Source organism: Centruroides sculpturatus, unplaced genomic scaffold, assembly GCF_000671375.1.
Source record: "Centruroides sculpturatus isolate CEXI.00-Female unplaced genomic scaffold, Cexi_2.0 scaffold175, whole genome shotgun sequence".
Classification (NCBI taxonomy): domain Eukaryota; kingdom Metazoa; phylum Arthropoda; class Arachnida; order Scorpiones; family Buthidae; genus Centruroides; species Centruroides sculpturatus.
The window spans coordinates 673,976-698,611 of record NW_019384486.1 but is presented as its reverse complement, the minus strand read 5'-3'; the positions used below and the strand labels follow the sequence as shown (position 1 = coordinate 698,611).

General features: G+C 27.0%; 1 protein-coding gene across 2 annotated transcripts in view; it reads right to left on the bottom strand.

Annotated features, from left to right (window-relative positions):
- LOC111621610 (MOG interacting and ectopic P-granules protein 1-like) overlaps window positions 1-24,636 on the bottom strand; it is a 58,913-nt gene that overhangs the window by 27,004 nt on the left and 7,273 nt on the right. The window lies entirely within an intron of this gene.

Genomic DNA, 24,636 nt, shown 5'->3' with positions numbered 1-24,636 from the left:
TAAACTGAGGTTTTGTAATTTAAATCACACTTCTTCTTCATCTTATCATTAGCTTATAGATTAGCTAAATGATCATAAAAAAATAATTAAATTTTTAATTTTTTCTTAAATTCAAGAATCACTGCTGTTAACTTCACAGAAAACCTACTTTATTATATAACGGACTTTGGGCTTTAACATACACTCCTTATGCAAATTAGTTCATTAAAATCATGGTTTTACTGTATTATTACTATTGTTGTAAGTGCAGTAACTGCCATTTTTTCAAATAANTTAAATGAATTATATCACGAGTTTTAAATGAATTTTGATAAAAATTATTTTATCAAATTTCTGAAAGCAATTATTTTTTATTTTATTTTTTCTTTTTGAGAATTTTATTGTTTAAAATAAGTTTTATTGAAAACATCTACATGTTACTAATAAACATTTTAACATTTATTTCCTAATTTCGCTGAAAAAAATTGTCTGTGTTAACAGATTGTGAAGGAGTTTCACTCAAAATAAATATCATGTAGACAAGAAGTAAACATTTTGGAATCTGGTCAAGTTTTGGGGCTAATGATAAAAGAATTACTTTATAAAAGATGTTTTACAAATAAATTATTTAGAATAGCCAATAAATAAGATTTGGAAATGATACCATATTTTAAAAAAATCATCATCTACATAATAATAATAATTAAAGAATCTCTCAAAAATTTTTCATTTTCTTCAAAACATTTCCATAATCAATGAAATATAATAATAAAACCATTTATTATTATATCAGTAAACAACAGTAACAAGTTATACAAAAAAAATCATATATGAAAATATTATATATATATAATTATGGGACTGTTGTAGAAACTGGAAATATAGGAATTTGTTTGTATGATCATCAAGAGAAAAAATTTTACAATAATTTTTCACTGCTTATAAGAAATATAGTCTCAAAAACATTCTGAAATGTATTAAAAAGATTTTTCAGCCAATTTAATAATTATATTTTATTCTGTTAGTTGAATATTAACTATAAAAAATTAATTACTCAGAAGATAAACTTTGTAACTGAATGATATTATTTGGATATTTTTCAATTGATTTCTATTTCTGTTTAGACATACAGAACAGAAATTTTATTCCTAAACATTCCAAAAATTGAACTTACAAAGTAATATTTTATGCAAATTAACATATAAATTGGTATATTTTCAGTGTAGAGCAGGGGTTGCCAAACTTTTTTGATCATTGACTCCTACAACTTTTCAAAACCTCACATCGACCCCCACCAAAAAGTTTGTGTTACAAGCAAAAAAAAAACAATCTCTTAATATTTTAATATATATCTTTTAATTTTACATTTTTTACATTTATTGTATAATGTTAATAATAATTTTTGTAACTGACAATCAATAAGATGGATAAGCTTGATAATCCTTAGCAAGATTAGCAATATTCGGTTCAAAATTTGTAAGTTTTAGTCTTTTCGTCAACCCCCAATAATGTTATATTGACCCCCAGGGGTCGATATAGACCACTTTGGCAATCCCTGGTGTAGAGTATAGTGTCTGAATATACATAACAAGTATAATGCATTTAAATACTTTTAATGTATTTATCAAAAATTAAAATCAGTTCTCTTGTACATGATAAGAGCATCAGAATTATTACTATAATAATATTTTTTGCTTTCATATTGAAAAATTTCACTAAATAGGTTAGCAACAGACATACAATCTTATGATTCATTATTAAAATATTTGCTTAGTTGTTAAAAAATTATGATGAAAATGAAAAATTTATCTCAACTTTTATTTAAGGAAATTTTTTAAATTTTAGAATTTTCCTGTATTTAAACTAATGGTAAAATTTGTTTTTTGGTGCATTGATATCAAAATACAAATAATGATCTCTCAACGTTATCATTTTATGATCATTTTGTATTCTACACTTCTTTACTTCTAGACGCACCGGTAACAGGTTAGAAAGAGTTATCATTTTGTATTCTTTTTTTTCAGTATTATTATTAATAGAAACTAATAACTAATGAAAGAAAAGAGAATATGCATTATTTTAAATTATTGTTTTATCAAAAACAAATTTATCTCATGGTATATTTTAATACTGATAAAGATAAATTGATCAATTTAATTTAGATAATAAATTTTTCCATTCAATTATATAAGTTATATTCTAAAAAATATAAACTTTTATTAAATTAATTTCAAGTAATACAAAATATTAAGAAAAAATTAATATTTGAATCATTTTTCTGGAAAATTTAAAATTTATTTTCTGTTATTTAATATATGTTTGATATATTAAAATAACAAATAAAATAAAATTCAATGTTTCAAAGATCTGGATAAATTTTAGCATTACTTAAAAATTTTTAGATGGGTTATCTGGAAATGCTTTTATTAATTAATTATTTTTTACATTAAGAAGTATGAAAAAGTTATTTAACTTTTTAAAAGTAAAAACATATTTCTTGAGTAAATGTTAAAATATTTTTATTAATGATAAAATATTCATTAATATACAGGCAAAGACAGATAATTCATTTCTAAAAATGTGTATGAAAGTCAAATGTCCAGAAAAAGCAAAAGAGTTGCATATTATATAATTACCAGAGAGTTAATAAGAGATTCTATAATTTTTCTTTTTAAGATAACAGTAAATATGTTACAACATATAAAACATTATTTAAAATGTTCAAACCACTAACAGAAAGTAGACAATAAAAATTAATTTTTACAAATGATTTTGATGCTACTGAAACCAGAACTGACAAAATGCCATAACATGATAGGTTGAAATTTTTGTTTGTCAACTGAAAATATAAAAGTTTGAATCTGGCATATGAAAAGAAATGTGGGAGTATTGAAGTATTATGTTAGAAAGAGCAAGTTGTCCAAAATAGGGACCACTTGTATTGTAATCTTTTTCTTAATAACATAAAATGTAAATTTACAAACTTTATTTATCAGCCAAGCTACATGGTTGATTTTACATTGCTGACTAATACATAAGTAAGTTAATGTCCATATCCTTGCATATCTAAGTTTCACAATAATTATCAATTATAAAATGAATAATCAATACCAGGTGTACCAGTTAATAATGCAGATTTTGTTCAATAGATGGCATTACACATACGTTGAAATACAGTGGGTGATCAGTTAATGAGCAACAATTCAAAACTTTTTGGAGCGAGGAAGACGTCGACATCGACGCTCAACCCAGTATATACTGATCAGATAGTATTCCTCCAAACTTTGAAACTCTCTCTTGTAATTCCAGCCTTTTATTTTTCTGACAGAAAGAATTTCTTATAGTATTCACGAGACTGTCGGGTGGGCACTCGTTAAGTTTTGTCTCAGTTTTTATTTTTGAAAGGTGAGAGTATAATAGCAAAGGTAGAGTGGACAGATGTCTGATGTTGCTGGACAGTATGGCTTGAACAGGTCAACAGTAGGCTGCAGTTCAATCTTATCTAAGAAAGATACAGTATAATCAAGAAGATTCAAGCAGCTAAAAGAGTAACAAAAATCACAGCTGAGAAATAAAGAACATTGAAGAGCTCATAATGGAATCAGCCTGAAACAGATCTGACAACATGAGAACACCAAGAACTCTTGAATGAAGAACACCAAGAAACTCGGCGAGATATGTTTTCTTCTGAAAAAAGAGGATTAATGCTGAGATCTGCTGTTAAAGATGTTTTGATGAAATGGGAGGTTGTCAGAACAACGGTCTTAGAATAGCAGATTGAGGTTAATAGGCTTAGGGATCTCTACAACGACAATGCTATTAATTACTTCCGAAAAATCGTGAGGAAAAGAGAAAACCAATTGATATTAGACAGATTCTTTAACATCCCACAAACAGAAAAAACATGACTGATAAAAAAGCAAGACTGTGTATACATGTATTTTTATTATTACATATAAATAAATGTAGTAAGAAAGAATATAATTTTTTATTTTTGGGGATCTCCAGAATGGATTAATCAAATTCCCATAGAAATCTATGGTAAATTTATAATCGGTTAACAAACGCAGTCTTGGAATGGATTATGTTCATCAATTAACCGATCACCCATTGTATATGTGATTTGATATGCATGCCATTTTGTTGTATTGACAACAAGCTTTAAAACTTCATATGTCTAATTTTCTGAAGGTGTTAATATCATAAATATTTTTACTTTTAAAAATGTCAAATTTTGTACCAAAAAAAAAGAGCATTTGCAGGAAGTTTTAATTCATTATTTTATTTTGAAGATAAGTGCTGCTAAAAGTTATTGTATACCTCAGGTAGCTTATGGTAAACATGCTCCATCTGAAGATAATTGTGAATGCTGGTTTAAACACTTTAAAAGTGATGATTTCGATGTGAAAGAGAAAGAACATCCACCTCAACCAAAAAAGTTTGAAGACCAACAATTACAAGCATCCTTGGATGAAGATGCATATCAAACTCAAAAAAAACTTGCAGAAAGATAAAAAGTTGCTCAGCAAACAATTTCCAATCATTTACAAGCAATGAAAAAAGATTTTAAAAAAAGGAAAATGGGGGTCACATCAACTGAATGAAAGACAAATGGAAAACCAAAAAGTCATCAGTAAAATGTTGCTTCACTGGCATGAAAAAGTCTTTTTTGCATTGAATTGAGACTGGCAATGAAAAGTGGATTTATTTTGAAAATCCCAAACACACAAACTCATGGGTTGATCCAGATCAACTATCAACATTAACTGCAAGACCAAACTGCTTTGAAAAGAAGACAATGCTCTGTGGTTGGTGAGATAAGGAAGATGTGGTGTATTATGAGTTTCTAAAACCAGGTGAAACTGTTACTACTGATCATTCCCAACAACAAATAATAAATTTGACCCAAACTTTAACCTTAAAATGACCAGAATGGGTCAGAAGACACAGCAAAATAATTTTGCTTCATGTTAATGCATCATCACACACTTCAAGACCAGTTAAAATCACATTAACAGATCTGCATTGGAAAGTGTTAACCCACCTCCCGTATTCACCAGACCTTGCTCCTTCTGATTTCCACTAGTTCCAATCAATGGCACATGCACTTTCTGATCAACACTTTAAAAAGTACAAAGAAGTGGAAAATTGGGTCTCTGAATGGTTTGTCTCAAAGCAAAAAAAGTCCTATTGAGACAGTATCCACAAATTACCTGAAAGATGGGAGTGTAGCTAGCAATGGACATTACTTTGAATAAAGCACTTTTGATGTTTCTCTTGAAATTATTGTGTTTCCTTTGATTACAAAACCCACATTATTAACCAGTATACCTGGTAAACATATAATATAAACTGAAAATGACATTTATAACATTGTAAATAATAATAAAAAACAAACTGTTTAATACTTTTTCAATATTTAATTTATATAATTATATAGAAATTAAAGCACATACATCTTATTATTAGACATTAAAATAATCCTTCTTACAAATTAATTAATTAAAAATTTAATCAATGAAATTGAGCTATTTCTAATAGCAAAAATATATAATTTCTAAAATTATTTTTCTATTTATTTTTAAAAACAAGCTATAAATAGATGTAAGGAAACATTTTTTTTTTTTACAATAAAAAATTTTTTACCACAAATTTACCATACATGTTAACATCATATATAAGACACAAAATATTATCTTCAATACTATTGTCAACTTTCATCTATCTTAAATCTGAATTAAAATAAGTTAACATTTTTTCAGTAATTTAAATTATTATAAAACTTTATATTCTCACTTACCACACCAAATAAACTATACATAAGGAACTGTATTGTCTTTCAGCATTAAATTTTTTAATGGATTTCTTTGTTTGATGAAATAAATACTTATGTATTTAATTCAAACATCAAACAAATAAATTTAATGCCAAAAGACAATATAATTTCTTATATATATTAAATTATTAATGATCTTTTAACATGATATCAATGTATTTTGTTGTTGATGTGTTACTTTTATAAAAGTTAATAAACATAAAGAAGTATAATTAAATCTAAATAAATAATAAGTAAAACTCATTATTATAATAATTTATAATTATTTTTAAACATGAAATCAATGTTCTGAATGAATAAACATTATAAATCATTTTAATTACATACTATAACATTTTTCTATTTAAAGAAATACCACTTACAAACTAATAAAAGTTCAATATACTATAATATTTATATTATTCATTATGTTTGTTATTAGTTACTTTTATGATTATAATAAATCTAAATTATTTTCACTAGTGTCTTACTGCTAATTCCATAAAACAAAATAGTTAATATCAAAATAAATAATTTGTAAAAATTACTTTAATGTTTACAAAATATAATTTGAAAAAAAGTAATATTTTCAAAATTTTTTCTTATTAATGAAATATGTAAATTAAGAGCTGTATCATACAACTTACTTATTCTTCTGGTATAATTCTTAATACATATTCATAAATGATAAATCAAATTCTTTTACAGGTTTTATTTATTTATTTAATGTTTTTGAACCACTTAAAAATTAACTTGTCAGATTTTAAATTTATAGTAAGGATAGAGTCAGATGAATATTCTTTTAATTTTTCACTGTAATTCTTGATAACATTTTGTCTGATTCTGACCATCTTTAAACTTTTCTTTACAACTAACAACTTTTAATAAAAATATTTTTAATAATAAGTGGCAAAATATACCAATTACATTAAATATAGTAAAACCTTGATTTAACAGACTGGATTTAATGGACCAAATTTCTAGTCCATATGTCATTATGTCATGTGAAAATTAGCACCATGTTAATTTAAAAAAATTGTTTATATGTAATTAAATTAACAGGTAATTTTTTTTCAAATTCAACAGTCACTGCTCTTAAGAATATTAATTGTATTTAACTACACAAATAACTAAAGTATATTTACCAAAATATGTTTACTTATTTTGAGTTAGATTGTATACTTGTTTACTAGTTGCAGAACTATGGTGAGTACATAAGCAATAGTACATATAGAAAACCTCTCTGTGAAATTAAACTTATCATACATACTTCATTTTAATTACACATATGTATCTACATAAGTAAAAACAGATTAACTAATTTGTCAACTTTTTAACACATACATTAGAAAAACTTACTTTATTATATAACAGACTTTCCCCTTTAATGGGCACCCCTCTCACCTGAATTAAACTGAGGTTTTGTAATTTAAATCACACTTCTTCTTCATCTTATCATTAGCTTATAGATTAGCTAAATGATCATAAAAAAATAATTAAATTTTTAATTTTTTCTTAAATATCTATACTCCAATTAATTTTCATTATATTAAAATACAATAAATAAAAAGTAAATATTAGTTTATTTTATTTTAAATTTTAGAAGAATCTGAATTTAGATTCTGATATTATTACTACTAGAACATACATTAAATCATTTCATTATAACTGAACAGTAGTAGTAAGATAATTTAAACTATTCATAAAATATAAAATTGAATACTATTATGATTTAATTTCATAATACTTAATCAAAAAATCAATTGAAAAATTCCATACACAGACTGATCTATTAACAATAAAATAAATAAAATTTGATTAAAAAAGTTATAAAATAAATTGAGTTGTGTATCATTAACTGATAATGGTTGAACTGTAAAACAAAATCATTTCTTGTAAAAGATCTAATTTTTTGGTTTTGTTAAACTGGTAGAAAATTTATCTTTGAATTTAATAAAATAAATAAAAGTTTAAATGAGTTTGTGAACTGTTGGGTTTCAGAATTATTATTACTTTTTAAATAAATCCAAATGATCCACCCAAACAATCACATTTCAAATCATGTAGAATATGATCATTTCAATAGCCTAGTTTTGTCTCCTAAAAATGAACTAAAACATTAGATTTTATTTATTTATTTATTTCTTAAATAACTGCTTGAAAAAATTGGCAATTTAACAAGTTAAAAAATGAAATGATCAATTACTTAAGCAGTTCTGCAATTTAGCAAATTAAAATTTTATTAAATTATAGAACTGCTTAAAAAATCAATGAGATATTGCCAGTGACATAGATAGGGAGGAGCAAAAGGTGCACCCACACAGGGCCCACTTGGTAGGGGAGTCCAAAATTGCATGTATTTGTTTTATTTTCCCAAACCTAATTAATTAAGAGGCCTAAATGCAAATTCTTGCACAGGACTAGCTAGTTACAGCACTGGATATTGCTTATATTAAATGCTAAATTGCTATTAAAACAGAGGTTTTTATTTTAAAATCTATTTTTAGTGTTTAAGATAATCTTGCATGTCAAAGTTCTGAATAACTATTTTTCAACACTATAATAAATGTTTTTACCAGTATGTATTGAATTTACATGAACAGTATTCATTTAAAATTAAAATGTTACTGTTTTTATTTGTTCAAAACATTAATTTCACATCAAACATATTCCACTTTTAGGAATAACATATATTAATAATAATTATACATTTTATGAAAAACATTAAACATGATATCTTTCATAATACAGTATAAGAAAATTACAATAGTTATATAATTCTGTTCATGAATAATTTTATTAATTTATTTATACAACATATGGTTACAGAAAATTTGACTTTTTCATTATTTATTTGTCATTAGAATGTATTATAACTGGTAATATCATCAAAAAAATGATAATACATCTAATCCTATAGCAAACTGATAAGTAAATAAACCTAATTTGAGAAGTAATTGGTTAAATTAATATTTTACTTTAATCTTATGCCTACTTTAAGCTGTTTCTTATATTCATGAAATTTAATAAGACATAATTCATTGAGTAAAACTTCCAATACAGTGACATTCTGTTAACCCAGCATTATTGGGATTGATGTGGTACCAGATTATCAAAATTGCTGCCTTATTGGATGGTGGAAGTTTTTCGAGTTTTATCTTTGCATGTAAAATTGTAAAAAATCTTTTTTTTTTATGATTATTTAACATGCCATTTCAATTTTTCCAGACTATTTCTACACTTGTTTCAAGCTAACAAAGTGTAGAAATAGTCTGGAAAAAGAACACTTTATTCTTACTTTAAGCTTTGTACATTTTTATTGCATATAAATACAGACTTATTCTAATTATCAAAGTACATGAACAGTAATGTACTGTAGCTGTTTCTGTAATAATTCCATTTATTCCACGAGTGCTAAATATTTCTGCTTCTCATACCAAAACCATGCAATAATGTATTTGGAAAAGTCTTTAAAAAACTCTTGCATGAGCTAACTGATTTTATCTAGCATAGAATCATGTTGTCTTAGCATTTGTTGTCTCTAAAAGAACCCATGCCCCTTTCCAAGAACTGCATGTTTTGAGTGCTTTCACACAAAAATCTTAACTCTGGACCTACCCAGTGCACTAATAACCTCCCCAACAACAAGCTTGACATGAACTTTATCAGTTTTGCTGGCATACTGGATGCTGAGTTAACAAAATTTCACTGTATTTAGTTTTAAAAGTATGGACATTTTTGAATAAATTATCAAATACTATTCAGTGTCATTAATAGTTTGGTAAAGTGTTTTAATAATTAGAGAAATTGATTCCCAAGTAGGTATATTTTTATCATTGATAAGATAAATAATGAATAAATTACTTTAATGAAAATTTGCCTAAAACCTAAAAAACAATCATCAGAGAATGATTAAAACTTGCAATGCTTGCATAATACATTTATATTTTTTCAGCTATATGCATATTTTATGAATGCACAAATACACATTCTTATGTTCTCATTCAAATGACAGTTATGTTTGTTCCAGTAAACTTGCATAAATGTCAACTGAATGGAAATATAAGAGATCAATTATGAAATCATTGTAATCTGCATAACTGCTAGTTATGTAGGTAAGTATAATGCATTTAAATGGCATTGCCTAGATTGATATGTGAAATTTGTAGATTTCAATAATACATTCACACACTATATAAGAGTTGTGGAATGTTATTTTTTCAGATTTTCAAAATTTGATTAATTTTTTAAAATTTACTAATTAACCAATTTCATCAACTTCAGATTGCCATTTGTTCATAAAATTGATTATTAGTATATTATATATACTCATTGCCATAAAAATTAGCACACTAAGGAGGAGTCATCATATCGCTGCAAAACTTGACATGCAGATAAGTCTCAAGCAGATACAGAAATGATTAAAGTTATAGCATGATGGCTTATTGTGTAATGACAGCAGAGGACATTAAAGTGCATCCCCTTGGCCTATAAAAAAAAGTACACAAAGGCATCCTGTGTGCAGTTTACCTGTTGCAGAGAGATGCTGTATCACTAGAGATGCCTTTACATCATAATTGAACACCATATGAACAACCAACCAAGAGAGAGAAAGGATTATCAGGTTGAGAGAAGCAGGATAGTCATCTCACTGAATAGCCTGCTACCTATGTCATTCTGACAACACTATGAGGTGGTGTCAGAATGAGTGATGATGGATGAGAGAGCTTGCACACGGCACCAGGCCACTAGCCTGAGAAGACCACTGGTCCCCAAGTGCACATACACATCATTGTCTGCCACCCATAAAAGCTAACCGAATTGTTGTCTGCAAGGTAGCACCATTGTTACAGACCCCTATGTCTGTCCGTACCATTTTGAGGCACCTGGGTGAGGAATGATTGGTATCGCATCTGCCATCCGCCATCACCTCCATTTGGAGTGGTGTTGCTCCCAATGGGATTGGACAGCAATGGAATGGAACTGTCGTCTACAACAACAAATTCAGATTCAGTTTGGGCACTGACAACGGCCAAGTTTGTGTCTGCAAGTTCCATGGTAAATGCCTCAATCCTGTCTACACTGAAGTAGCAGACCACCCCCACAGCATGTGTGATGGTCTGGGGTGCCATCACATATGACAGCCAGTCTCTTCTAATAGTGATCTAAGGGACAATGACAGCTCAGTGGCATGTTAGTGACATCCTGCAGCCACATGTGTTGCTCTCATTTCAGGGCTCCCAAAAGCCATTTTCTAACAGAACAATGCTCAACCACACAGCAATAGGACACAGGACTGCCTCTGCTACACTACCCAGTCTGCTGATCTGTCACTGATTGAACATGTCTAGGATCACCTGAGTTGTTAAGTCGGACAGCCTAGGAGTTTGGCTGAACTAGAGGACTGCTTGCGGCAACTGTGAACTGAGATGCCACAGGACACCATACGCCTCCATGCTCACCCATATCACATTGTGTTTTAACACTAGAGGTGACCAACAGGTTACTAGAACATCCTTTCATTTGTAGTTTTTCCTGCAATAAATGACCTTTTCTTTAATTTTATAATCACTTACTTATATCACTGTTACACTCACCCATGTACAATTTTGTTCAATTCTGAAAACTCTTTCTTAGTATGCTAATTTTTATGGCAATGAATGTAATTATAATAACCATCCAATTATTATCCAGAAACTATATTCAGCAAAATATTAAATATTACATTTATCTTTCAGAATGATTTATGAAAACATTTTATAAGACAAAACCAATCATTAATATTTAGATTTTGGAGATATTTTTAAACAATAATGAAACATGTTAATTATATAATGTCTCAATTTATTATACTGTAAATATAAAAACTGCATTCATTTGTAACTGATTAATACAAGATCCTAATGTTTATGCACTTGACAAAGTTCTAAGGATTATACTAAAGGCAGAGAAAACATTGAAATATAATTAACTTATTTCTCTGCAATTTTTCTCTATTTCTATATACATAATTAGAAATATAGGACTTCAATGTTAACAAATGGTCTTCTAGATGTCTTAATCTTCTTAATCCATTGAGATTTCCAAAGAGTAAATCTTTTTCATTTTAAGAATAAATTAATTTTATACAAAATTAAAAACAAGAATAAAAACAAACTTATCATTAACAGAACTATTTACAAAATACACAAATGAAATTTCTGACAGTTAATTCAGTTACACCTGAAGATGGACTATTCTATTACGTTAAAAACATTACTGTTTCATTTAATAAACATTTCTCAGCAATAGAAAGTGTTTGATGATTCATTAAGTGAAATTTCTGACAAATGAAAAGTGATAAATACTACATATTTATAAAATAATTATTAATTCTTAGTCTTATTTAAAACATCAAACACAGTTTAACAAAATTAAGTTTTGAAAATTGTTTAGAAGTATAGTATTTATTAGTTTTAGGTGTAAAAAATCTCAAAATTATTAGATTTGAAGTTATTTTTATGATTCTTTTAATGGTAGGCTGGTTATCTTGTTTCTTTATTCTGAAAATAAGATTTGTTTTTCAAAAAGGATTCAACACATTAAAAATTATAAAATTGTTAAAAGACCATTTGTTTTCTTTGAGGATATAAATATTTGAATTATAAATCAAATTCAAAATCTAAGATTTTTGTAGCAGGTAAAACACAGACAGACATTGAAAGATTATGGGCATCATAAGACAATTTTACTTTAATAATCAATTTATCTTATTTTTTGTATACGCTTTCTTCACATAAAAAATAATGTATACATTTTAAAAATTTTATAATTTATTAAAATTATTACATTTTGTCAATTTCAGGCTAAAATTTGAAATGATAAATAAAATTAATGCATTACAAAAAATAACTTCACAGATGAATTTTTTTAGGTCTTTGCAGCTGAAAATCTTTAAATTACTTCATCACAATCTTAATCTTTAGTATTAGGAGGATATGCTCTTGATAATCCATCCAACATATCTCGTGCTTCATCATGAAAGAAAAATAAATTTTATTAATTATATCCAGAATGACCCATGAAAAATGATGCTGAAGTGACTGCAGAATATTACAGCAAAGAAGGATGGAATTGCTATAAAAAAAACTAAAGGACTTTTTAAAAAAAAAAGTTTAAAATGATAACATGTATTACAAAATGTTTGTTTTTGTACCTTTTATCATTTAATTTCAATGTGAGAGAAACCATTTGCATTAAAATGTNCTTGAGTAAATGTTAAAATATTTTTATTAATGATAAAATATTCATTAATATACAGGCAAAGACAGATAATTCATTTCTAAAAATGTGTATGAAAGTCAAATGTCCAGAAAAAGCAAAAGAGTTGCATATTATATAATTACCAGAGAGTTAATAAGAGATTCTATAATTTTTCTTTTTAAGATAACAGTAAATATGTTACAACATATAAAACATTATTTAAAATGTTCAAACCACTAACAGAAAGTAGACAATAAAAATTAATTTTTACAAATGATTTTGATGCTACTGAAACCAGAACTGACAAAATGCCATAACATGATAGGTTGAAATTTTTGTTTGTCAACTGAAAATATAAAAGTTTGAATCTGGCATATGAAAAGAAATGTGGGAGTATTGAAGTATTATGTTAGAAAGAGCAAGTTGTCCAAAATAGGGACCACTTGTATTGTAATCTTTTTCTTAATAACATAAAATGTAAATTTACAAACTTTATTTATCAGCCAAGCTACATGGTTGATTTTACATTGCTGACTAATACATAAGTAAGTTAATGTCCATATCCTTGCATATCTAAGTTTCACAATAATTATCAATTATAAAATGAATAATCAATACCAGGTGTACCAGTTAATAATGCAGATTTTGTTCAATAGATGGCATTACACATACGTTGAAATACAGTGGGTGATCAGTTAATGAGCAACAATTCAAAACTTTTTGGAGCGAGGAAGACGTCGACATCGACGCTCAACCCAGTATATACTGATCAGATAGTATTCCTCCAAACTTTGAAACTCTCTCTTGTAATTCCAGCCTTTTATTTTTCTGACAGAAAGAATTTCTTATAGTATTCACGAGACTGTCGGGTGGGCACTCGTTAAGTTTTGTCTCAGTTTTTATTTTTGAAAGGTGAGAGTATAATAGCAAAGGTAGAGTGGACAGATGTCTGATGTTGCTGGACAGTATGGCTTGAACAGGTCAACAGTAGGCTGCAGTTCAATCTTATCTAAGAAAGATACAGTATAATCAAGAAGATTCAAGCAGCTAAAAGAGTAACAAAAATCACAGCTGAGAAATAAAGAACATTGAAGAGCTCATAATGGAATCAGCCTGAAACAGATCTGACAACATGAGAACACCAAGAACTCTTGAATGAAGAACACCAAGAAACTCGGCGAGATATGTTTTCTTCTGAAAAAAGAGGATTAATGCTGAGATCTGCTGTTAAAGATGTTTTGATGAAATGGGAGGTTGTCAGAACAACGGTCTTAGAATAGCAGATTGAGGTTAATAGGCTTAGGGATCTCTACAACGACAATGCTATTAATTACTTCCGAAAAATCGTGAGGAAAAGAGAAAACCAATTGATATTAGACAGATTCTTTAACATCCCACAAACAGAAAAAACATGACTGATAAAAAAGCAAGACTGTGTATACATGTATTTTTATTATTACATATAAATAAATGTAGTAAGAAAGAATATAATTTTTTATTTTTGGGGATCTCCAGAATGGATTAATCAAATTCCCATAGAAATCTATGGTAAATTTATAATCGGTTAACAAACGCAGTCTTGGAATGGATTATGTTCATCAATTAACCGATCACCCATTGTATATGTGATTTGATATGCATGCCATTTTGTTGTATTGACAACAAGCTTTAAAACTTCATATGTCTAATTTTCTGAAGGTGTTAATATCATAAATATTTTTACTTTTAAAAATGTCAAATTTTGTACCAAAAAAAAAGAGCATTTGCAGGAAGTTTTAATTCATTATTTTATTTTGAAGATAAGTGCTGCTAAAAGTTATTGTATACCTCAGGTAGCTTATGGTAAACATGCTCCATCTGAAGATAATTGTGAATGCTGGTTTAAACACTTTAAAAGTGATGATTTCGATGTGAAAGAGAAAGAACATCCACCTCAACCAAAAAAGTTTGAAGACCAACAATTACAAGCATCCTTGGATGAAGATGCATATCAAACTCAAAAAAAACTTGCAGAAAGATAAAAAGTTGCTCAGCAAACAATTTCCAATCATTTACAAGCAATGAAAAAAGATTTTAAAAAAAGGAAAATGGGGGTCACATCAACTGAATGAAAGACAAATGGAAAACCAAAAAGTCATCAGTAAAATGTTGCTTCACTGGCATGAAAAAGTCTTTTTTGCATTGAATTGAGACTGGCAATGAAAAGTGGATTTATTTTGAAAATCCCAAACACACAAACTCATGGGTTGATCCAGATCAACTATCAACATTAACTGCAAGACCAAACTGCTTTGAAAAGAAGACAATGCTCTGTGGTTGGTGAGATAAGGAAGATGTGGTGTATTATGAGTTTCTAAAACCAGGTGAAACTGTTACTACTGATCATTCCCAACAACAAATAATAAATTTGACCCAAACTTTAACCTTAAAATGACCAGAATGGGTCAGAAGACACAGCAAAATAATTTTGCTTCATGTTAATGCATCATCACACACTTCAAGACCAGTTAAAATCACATTAACAGATCTGCATTGGAAAGTGTTAACCCACCTCCCGTATTCACCAGACCTTGCTCCTTCTGATTTCCACTAGTTCCAATCAATGGCACATGCACTTTCTGATCAACACTTTAAAAAGTACAAAGAAGTGGAAAATTGGGTCTCTGAATGGTTTGTCTCAAAGCAAAAAAAGTCCTATTGAGACAGTATCCACAAATTACCTGAAAGATGGGAGTGTAGCTAGCAATGGACATTACTTTGAATAAAGCACTTTTGATGTTTCTCTTGAAATTATTGTGTTTCCTTTGATTACAAAACCCACATTATTAACCAGTATACCTGGTAAACATATAATATAAACTGAAAATGACATTTATAACATTGTAAATAATAATAAAAAACAAACTGTTTAATACTTTTTCAATATTTAATTTATATAATTATATAGAAATTAAAGCACATACATCTTATTATTAGACATTAAAATAATCCTTCTTACAAATTAATTAATTAAAAATTTAATCAATGAAATTGAGCTATTTCTAATAGCAAAAATATATAATTTCTAAAATTATTTTTCTATTTATTTTTAAAAACAAGCTATAAATAGATGTAAGGAAACATTTTTTTTTTTTACAATAAAAAATTTTTTACCACAAATTTACCATACATGTTAACATCATATATAAGACACAAAATATTATCTTCAATACTATTGTCAACTTTCATCTATCTTAAATCTGAATTAAAATAAGTTAACATTTTTTCAGTAATTTAAATTATTATAAAACTTTATATTCTCACTTACCACACCAAATAAACTATACATAAGGAACTGTATTGTCTTTCAGCATTAAATTTTTTAATGGATTTCTTTGTTTGATGAAATAAATACTTATGTATTTAATTCAAACATCAAACAAATAAATTTAATGCCAAAAGACAATATAATTTCTTATATATATTAAATTATTAATGATCTTTTAACATGATATCAATGTATTTTGTTGTTGATGTGTTACTTTTATAAAAGTTAATAAACATAAAGAAGTATAATTAAATCTAAATAAATAATAAGTAAAACTCATTATTATAATAATTTATAATTATTTTTAAACATGAAATCAATGTTCTGAATGAATAAACATTATAAATCATTTTAATTACATACTATAACATTTTTCTATTTAAAGAAATACCACTTACAAACTAATAAAAGTTCAATATACTATAATATTTATATTATTCATTATGTTTGTTATTAGTTACTTTTATGATTATAATAAATCTAAATTATTTTCACTAGTGTCTTACTGCTAATTCCATAAAACAAAATAGTTAATATCAAAATAAATAATTTGTAAAAATTACTTTAATGTTTACAAAATATAATTTGAAAAAAAGTAATATTTTCAAAATTTTTTCTTATTAATGAAATATGTAAATTAAGAGCTGTATCATACAACTTACTTATTCTTCTGGTATAATTCTTAATACATATTCATAAATGATAAATCAAATTCTTTTACAGGTTTTATTTATTTATTTAATGTTTTTGAACCACTTAAAAATTAACTTGTCAGATTTTAAATTTATAGTAAGGATAGAGTCAGATGAATATTCTTTTAATTTTTCACTGTAATTCTTGATAACATTTTGTCTGATTCTGACCATCTTTAAACTTTTCTTTACAACTAACAACTTTTAATAAAAATATTTTTAATAATAAGTGGCAAAATATACCAATTACATTAAATATAGTAAAACCTTGATTTAACAGACTGGATTTAATGGACCAAATTTCTAGTCCATATGTCATTATGTCATGTGAAAATTAGCACCATGTTAATTTAAAAAAATTGTTTATATGTAATTAAATTAACAGGTAATTTTTTTTCAAATTCAACAGTCACTGCTCTTAAGAATATTAATTGTATTTAACTACACAAATAACTAAAGTATATTTACCAAAATATGTTTACTTATTTTGAGTTAGATTGTATACTTGTTTACTAGTTGCAGAACTATGGTGAGTACATAAGCAATAGTACATATAGAAAACCTCTCTGTGAAATTAAACTTATCATACATACTTCATTTTAATTACACATATGTATCTACATAAGTAAAAACAGATTAACTAATTTGTCAACTTTTTAACACATACATTAGAAAAACTTACTTTATTATATAACAGACTTTCCCCTTTAATGGGCACCCCTCTCACCTGAATTAAACTGAGGTTTTGTAATTTAAATCACACTTCTTCTTCATCTTATCATTAGCTTATAGATTAGCTAAATGATCATAAAAAAATAATTAAATTTTTAATTTTTTCTTAAATATCTATACTCCAATTAATTTTCATTATATTAAAATACAATAAATAAAAAGTAAATATTAGTTTATTTTATTTTAAATTTTAGAAGAATCTGAATTTAGATTCTGATATTATTACTACTAGAACATACATTAAATCATTTCATTAAAACTGAACAGTAGTAGTAAGATAATTTAAACTATTCATAAAATATAAAATTGAATACTATTATGATTTAATTTCATAATACTTAATCAAAAAATCAATTGAAAAATTCCATACACAGACTGATCTATTAACAATAAAATAAATAAAATTTGATTAAAAAAGTTATAAAATAAATTGAGTTGTGTATCATTAACTGATAATGGTTGAACTGTAAAACAAAATCATTTCTTGTAAAAGATCTAATTTTTTGGTTTTGTTAAACTGGTAGAAAATTTATCTTTGAATTTAATAAAATAAATAAAAGTTTAAATGAGTTTGTGAACTGTTGGGTTTCAGAATTATTATTACTTTTTAAATAAATCCAAATGATCCACCCAAACAATCACATTTCAAATCATGTAGAATATGATCATTTCAATAGCCTAGTTTTGTCTCCTAAAAATGAACTAAAACATTAGATTTTATTTATTTATTTATTTCTTAAATAACTGCTTGAAAAAATTGGCAATTTAACAAGTTAAAAAATGAAATGATCAATTACTTAAGCAGTTCTGCAATTTAGCAAATTAAAATTTTATTAAATTATAGAACTGCTTAAAAAATCAATGAGATATTGCCAGTGACATAGATAGGGAGGAGCAAAAGGTGCACCCACACAGGGCCCACTTGGTAGGGGAGTCCAAAATTGCATGTATTTGTTTTATTTTCCCAAACCTAATTAATTAAGAGGCCTAAATGCAAATTCTTGCACAGGACTAGCTAGTTACAGCACTGGATATTGCTTATATTAAATGCTAAATTGCTATTAAAACAGAGGTTTTTATTTTAAAATCTATTTTTAGTGTTTAAGATAATCTTGCATGTCAAAGTTCTGAATAACTATTTTTCAACACTATAATAAATGTTTTTACCAGTATGTATTGAATTTACATGAACAGTATTCATTTAAAATTAAAATGTTACTGTTTTTATTTGTTCAAAACATTAATTTCACATCAAACATATTCCACTTTTAGGAATAACATATATTAATAATAATTATACATTTTATGAAAAACATTAAACATGATATCTTTCATAATACAGTATAAGAAAATTACAATAGTTATATAATTCTGTTCATGAATAATTTTATTAATTTATTTATACAACATATGGTTACAGAAAATTTGACTTTTTCATTATTTATTTGTCATTAGAATGTATTATAACTGGTAATATCATCAAAAAAATGATAATACATCTAATCCTATAGCAAACTGATAAGTAAATAAACCTAATTTGAGAAGTAATTGGTTAAATTAATATTTTACTTTAATCTTATGCCTACTTTAAGCTGTTTCTTATATTCATGAAATTTAATAAGACATAATTCATTGAGTAAAACTTCCAATACAGTGACATTCTGTTAACCCAGCATTATTGGGATTGATGTGGTACCAGATTATCAAAATTGCTGCCTTATTGGATGGTGGAAGTTTTTCGAGTTTTATCTTTGCATGTAAAATTGTAAAAAATCTTTTTTTTTTATGATTATTTAACATGCCATTTCAATTTTTCCAGACTATTTCTACACTTGTTTCAAGCTAACAAAGTGTAGAAATAGTCTGGAAAAAGAACACTTTATTCTTACTTTAAGCTTTGTACATTTTTATTGCATATAAATACAGACTTATTCTAATTATCAAAGTACATGAACAGTAATGTACTGTAGCTGTTTCTGTAATAATTCCATTTATTCCACGAGTGCTAAATATTTCTGCTTCTCATACCAAAACCATGCAATAATGTATTTGGAAAAGTCTTTAAAAAACTCTTGCATGAGCTAACTGATTTTATCTAGCATAGAATCATGTTGTCTTAGCATTTGTTGTCTCTAAAAGAACCCATGCCCCTTTCCAAGAACTGCATGTTTTGAGTGCTTTCACACAAAAATCTTAACTCTGGACCTACCCAGTGCACTAATAACCTCCCCAACAACAAGCTTGACATGAACTTTATCAGTTTTGCTGGCATACTGGATGCTGAGTTAACAAAATTTCACTGTATTTAGTTTTAAAAGTATGGACATTTTTGAATAAATTATCAAATACTATTCAGTGTCATTAATAGTTTGGTAAAGTGTTTTAATAATTAGAGAAATTGATTCCCAAGTAGGTATATTTTTATCATTGATAAGATAAATAATGAATAAATTACTTTAATGAAAATTTGCCTAAAACCTAAAAAACAATCATCAGAGAATGATTAAAACTTGCAATGCTTGCATAATACATTTATATTTTTTCAGCTATATGCATATTTTATGAATGCACAAATACACATTCTTATGTTCTCATTCAAATGACAGTTATGTTTGTTCCAGTAAACTTGCATAAATGTCAACTGAATGGAAATATAAGAGATCAATTATGAAATCATTGTAATCTGCATAACTGCTAGTTATGTAGGTAAGTATAATGCATTTAAATGGCATTGCCTAGATTGATATGTGAAATTTGTAGATTTCAATAATACATTCACACACTATATAAGAGTTGTGGAATGTTATTTTTTCAGATTTTCAAAATTTGATTAATTTTTTAAAATTTACTAATTAACCAATTTCATCAACTTCAGATTGCCATTTGTTCATAAAATTGATTATTAGTATATTATATATACTCATTGCCATAAAAATTAGCACACTAAGGAGGAGTCATCATATCGCTGCAAAACTTGACATGCAGATAAGTCTCAAGCAGATACAGAAATGATTAAAGTTATAGCATGATGGCTTATTGTGTAATGACAGCAGAGGACATTAAAGTGCATCCCCTTGGCCTATAAAAAAAAGTACACAAAGGCATCCTGTGTGCAGTTTACCTGTTGCAGAGAGATGCTGTATCACTAGAGATGCCTTTACATCATAATTGAACACCATATGAACAACCAACCAAGAGAGAGAAAGGATTATCAGGTTGAGAGAAGCAGGATAGTCATCTCACTGAATAGCCTGCTACCTATGTCATTCTGACAACACTATGAGGTGGTGTCAGAATGAGTGATGATGGATGAGAGAGCTTGCACACGGCACCAGGCCACTAGCCTGAGAAGACCACTGGTCCCCAAGTGCACATACACATCATTGTCTGCCACCCATAAAAGCTAACCGAATTGTTGTCTGCAAGGTAGCACCATTGTTACAGACCCCTATGTCTGTCCGTACCATTTTGAGGCACCTGGGTGAGGAATGATTGGTATCGCATCTGCCATCCGCCATCACCTCCATTTGGAGTGGTGTTGCTCCCAATGGGATTGGACAGCAATGGAATGGAACTGTCGTCTACAACAACAAATTCAGATTCAGTTTGGGCACTGACAACGGCCAAGTTTGTGTCTGCAAGTTCCATGGTAAATGCCTCAATCCTGTCTACACTGAAGTAGCAGACCACCCCCACAGCATGTGTGATGGTCTGGGGTGCCATCACATATGACAGCCAGTCTCTTCTAATAGTGATCTAAGGGACAATGACAGCTCAGTGGCATGTTAGTGACATCCTGCAGCCACATGTGTTGCTCTCATTTCAGGGCTCCCAAAAGCCATTTTCTAACAGAACAATGCTCAACCACACAGCAATAGGACACAGGACTGCCTCTGCTACACTACCCAGTCTGCTGATCTGTCACTGATTGAACATGTCTAGGATCACCTGAGTTGTTAAGTCGGACAGCCTAGGAGTTTGGCTGAACTAGAGGACTGCTTGCGGCAACTGTGAACTGAGATGCCACAGGACACCATACGCCTCCATGCTCACCCATATCACATTGTGTTTTAACACTAGAGGTGACCAACAGGTTACTAGAACATCCTTTCATTTGTAGTTTTTCCTGCAATAAATGACCTTTTCTTTAATTTTATAATCACTTACTTATATCACTGTTACACTCACCCATGTACAATTTTGTTCAATTCTGAAAACTCTTTCTTAGTATGCTAATTTTTATGGCAATGAATGTAATTATAATAACCATCCAATTATTATCCAGAAACTATATTCAGCAAAATATTAAATATTACATTTATCTTTCAGAATGATTTATGAAAACATTTTATAAGACAAAACCAATCATTAATATTTAGATTTTGGAGATATTTTTAAACAATAATGAAACATGTTAATTATATAATGTCTCAATTTATTATACTGTAAATATAAAAACTGCATTCATTTGTAACTGATTAATACAAGATCCTAATGTTTATGCACTTGACAAAGTTCTAAGGATTATACTAAAGGCAGAGAAAACATTGAAATATAATTAACTTATTTCTCTGCAATTTTTCTCTATTTCTATATACATAATTAGAAATATAGGACTTCAATGTTAACAAATGGTCTTCTAGATGTCTTAATCTTCTTAATCCATTGAGATTTCCAAAGAGTAAATCTTTTTCATTTTAAGAATAAATTAATTTTATACAAAATTAAAAACAAGAATAAAAACAAACTTATCATTAACAGAACTATTTACAAAATACACAAATGAAATTTCTGACAGTTAATTCAGTTACACCTGAAGATGGACTATTCTATTACGTTAAAAACATTACTGTTTCATTTAATAAACATTTCTCAGCAATAGAAAGTGTTTGATGATTCATTAAGTGAAATTTCTGACAAATGAAAAGTGATAAATACTACATATTTATAAAATAATTATTAATTCTTAGTCTTATTTAAAACATCAAACACAGTTTAACAAAATTAAGTTTTGAAAATTGTTTAGAAGTATAGTATTTATTAGTTTTAGGTGTAAAAAATCTCAAAATTATTAGATTTGAAGTTATTTTTATGATTCTTTTAATGGTAGGCTGGTTATCTTGTTTCTTTATTCTGAAAATAAGATTTGTTTTTCAAAAAGGATTCAACACATTAAAAATTATAAAATTGTTAAAAGACCATTTGTTTTCTTTGAGGATATAAATATTTGAATTATAAATCAAATTCAAAATCTAAGATTTTTGTAGCAGGTAAAACACAGACAGACATTGAAAGATTATGGGCATCATAAGACAATTTTACTTTAATAATCAATTTATCTTATTTTTTGTATACGCTTTCTTCACATAAAAAATAATGTATACATTTTAAAAATTTTATAATTTATTAAAATTATTACATTTTGTCAATTTCAGGCTAAAATTTGAAATGATAAATAAAATTAATGCATTACAAAAAATAACTTCACAGATGAATTTTTTTAGGTCTTTGCAGCTGAAAATCTTTAAATTACTTCATCACAATCTTAATCTTTAGTATTAGGAGGATATGCTCTTGATAATCCATCCAACATATCTCGTGCTTCATCATGAAAGAAAAATAAATTTTATTAATTATATCCAGAATGACCCATGAAAAATGATGCTGAAGTGACTGCAGAATATTACAGCAAAGAAGGATGGAATTGCTATAAAAAAAACTAAAGGACTTTTTAAAAAAAAAAGTTTAAAATGATAACATGTATTACAAAATGTTTGTTTTTGTACCTTTTATCATTTAATTTCAATGTGAGAGAAACCATTTGCATTAAAATGTAACTATAACAATACACATTATTATTTTTAAAATTATTGTATGTATTATTTGTATAATCAATGATGTAAAAAATGTTCTTTCATATAATTTTATTCTTTTTATACTTTAGTGAATTTAATCATAATTTTTATAATCATATATGTTATAAAAAGAATGATATGCTATATAAATCTTTTATATTAATAATTTTTAATCCAAAATTGCTATGGTCATCTGTTTTATCTGAGTTTTCAGTTATCTATGGTAGCATCAGTTCACATTATCTTGGATAATTCAGATAATCAGGCTTCTATTGTAATGTTGGATCAAACCAACAACTAAAATTCTTAATAAATTCAAAAAAGATTATATAAATAGATAATATTAAATAATTGTATTATATTATTATTATTATTATCTTCTTTAAAAGTTTCCCTTGATCTTATTAAATAATGTAAAAAAATTTTTTTTAAATATAATTATATTTTAAAGGGGAGATTGAATAAAATGAAAAAAAAAAGATTGAACGAAATTAAGAGAGAATTGAACAAAATTAAGGGGTATTTGAACAAATTTAAGCGAGGAATGAATAAAATTAAGCGAAAAATAAACAAAATTACAGAAACTATTGAACAAATTAAGTGGTATTTGAACTAAATTAAACGGTATTTGAACAAATTTAAGCGAGGAACGAATAAAATTAAGCGAAAAATAAACAAAATTAAAGAAAATATTGAACAAATTAAGCGAGGAATGAACAAAATTAAAGGAAAGTTAACAAAATTAAGCATTATTGAACAAAATTTAATTAATTTTGTTCAAAATTTAAGTGGGAAATGAACAAAATTAAGGGAATATTAAATAAAATTAAGCAATATTGAACATAATTAAGATAGAATTGAACAAAATAGTATTTTTTGCTTAATGTATTCATTAGTTAATTCGATATAAACTCCTAACAAATATACAAAATAATATATTTTTATATAATTTCTATATTAAATTTTAAAGGGAGGAGAGATTAAACAAAAAAAAATAATAATAATATAAATTTA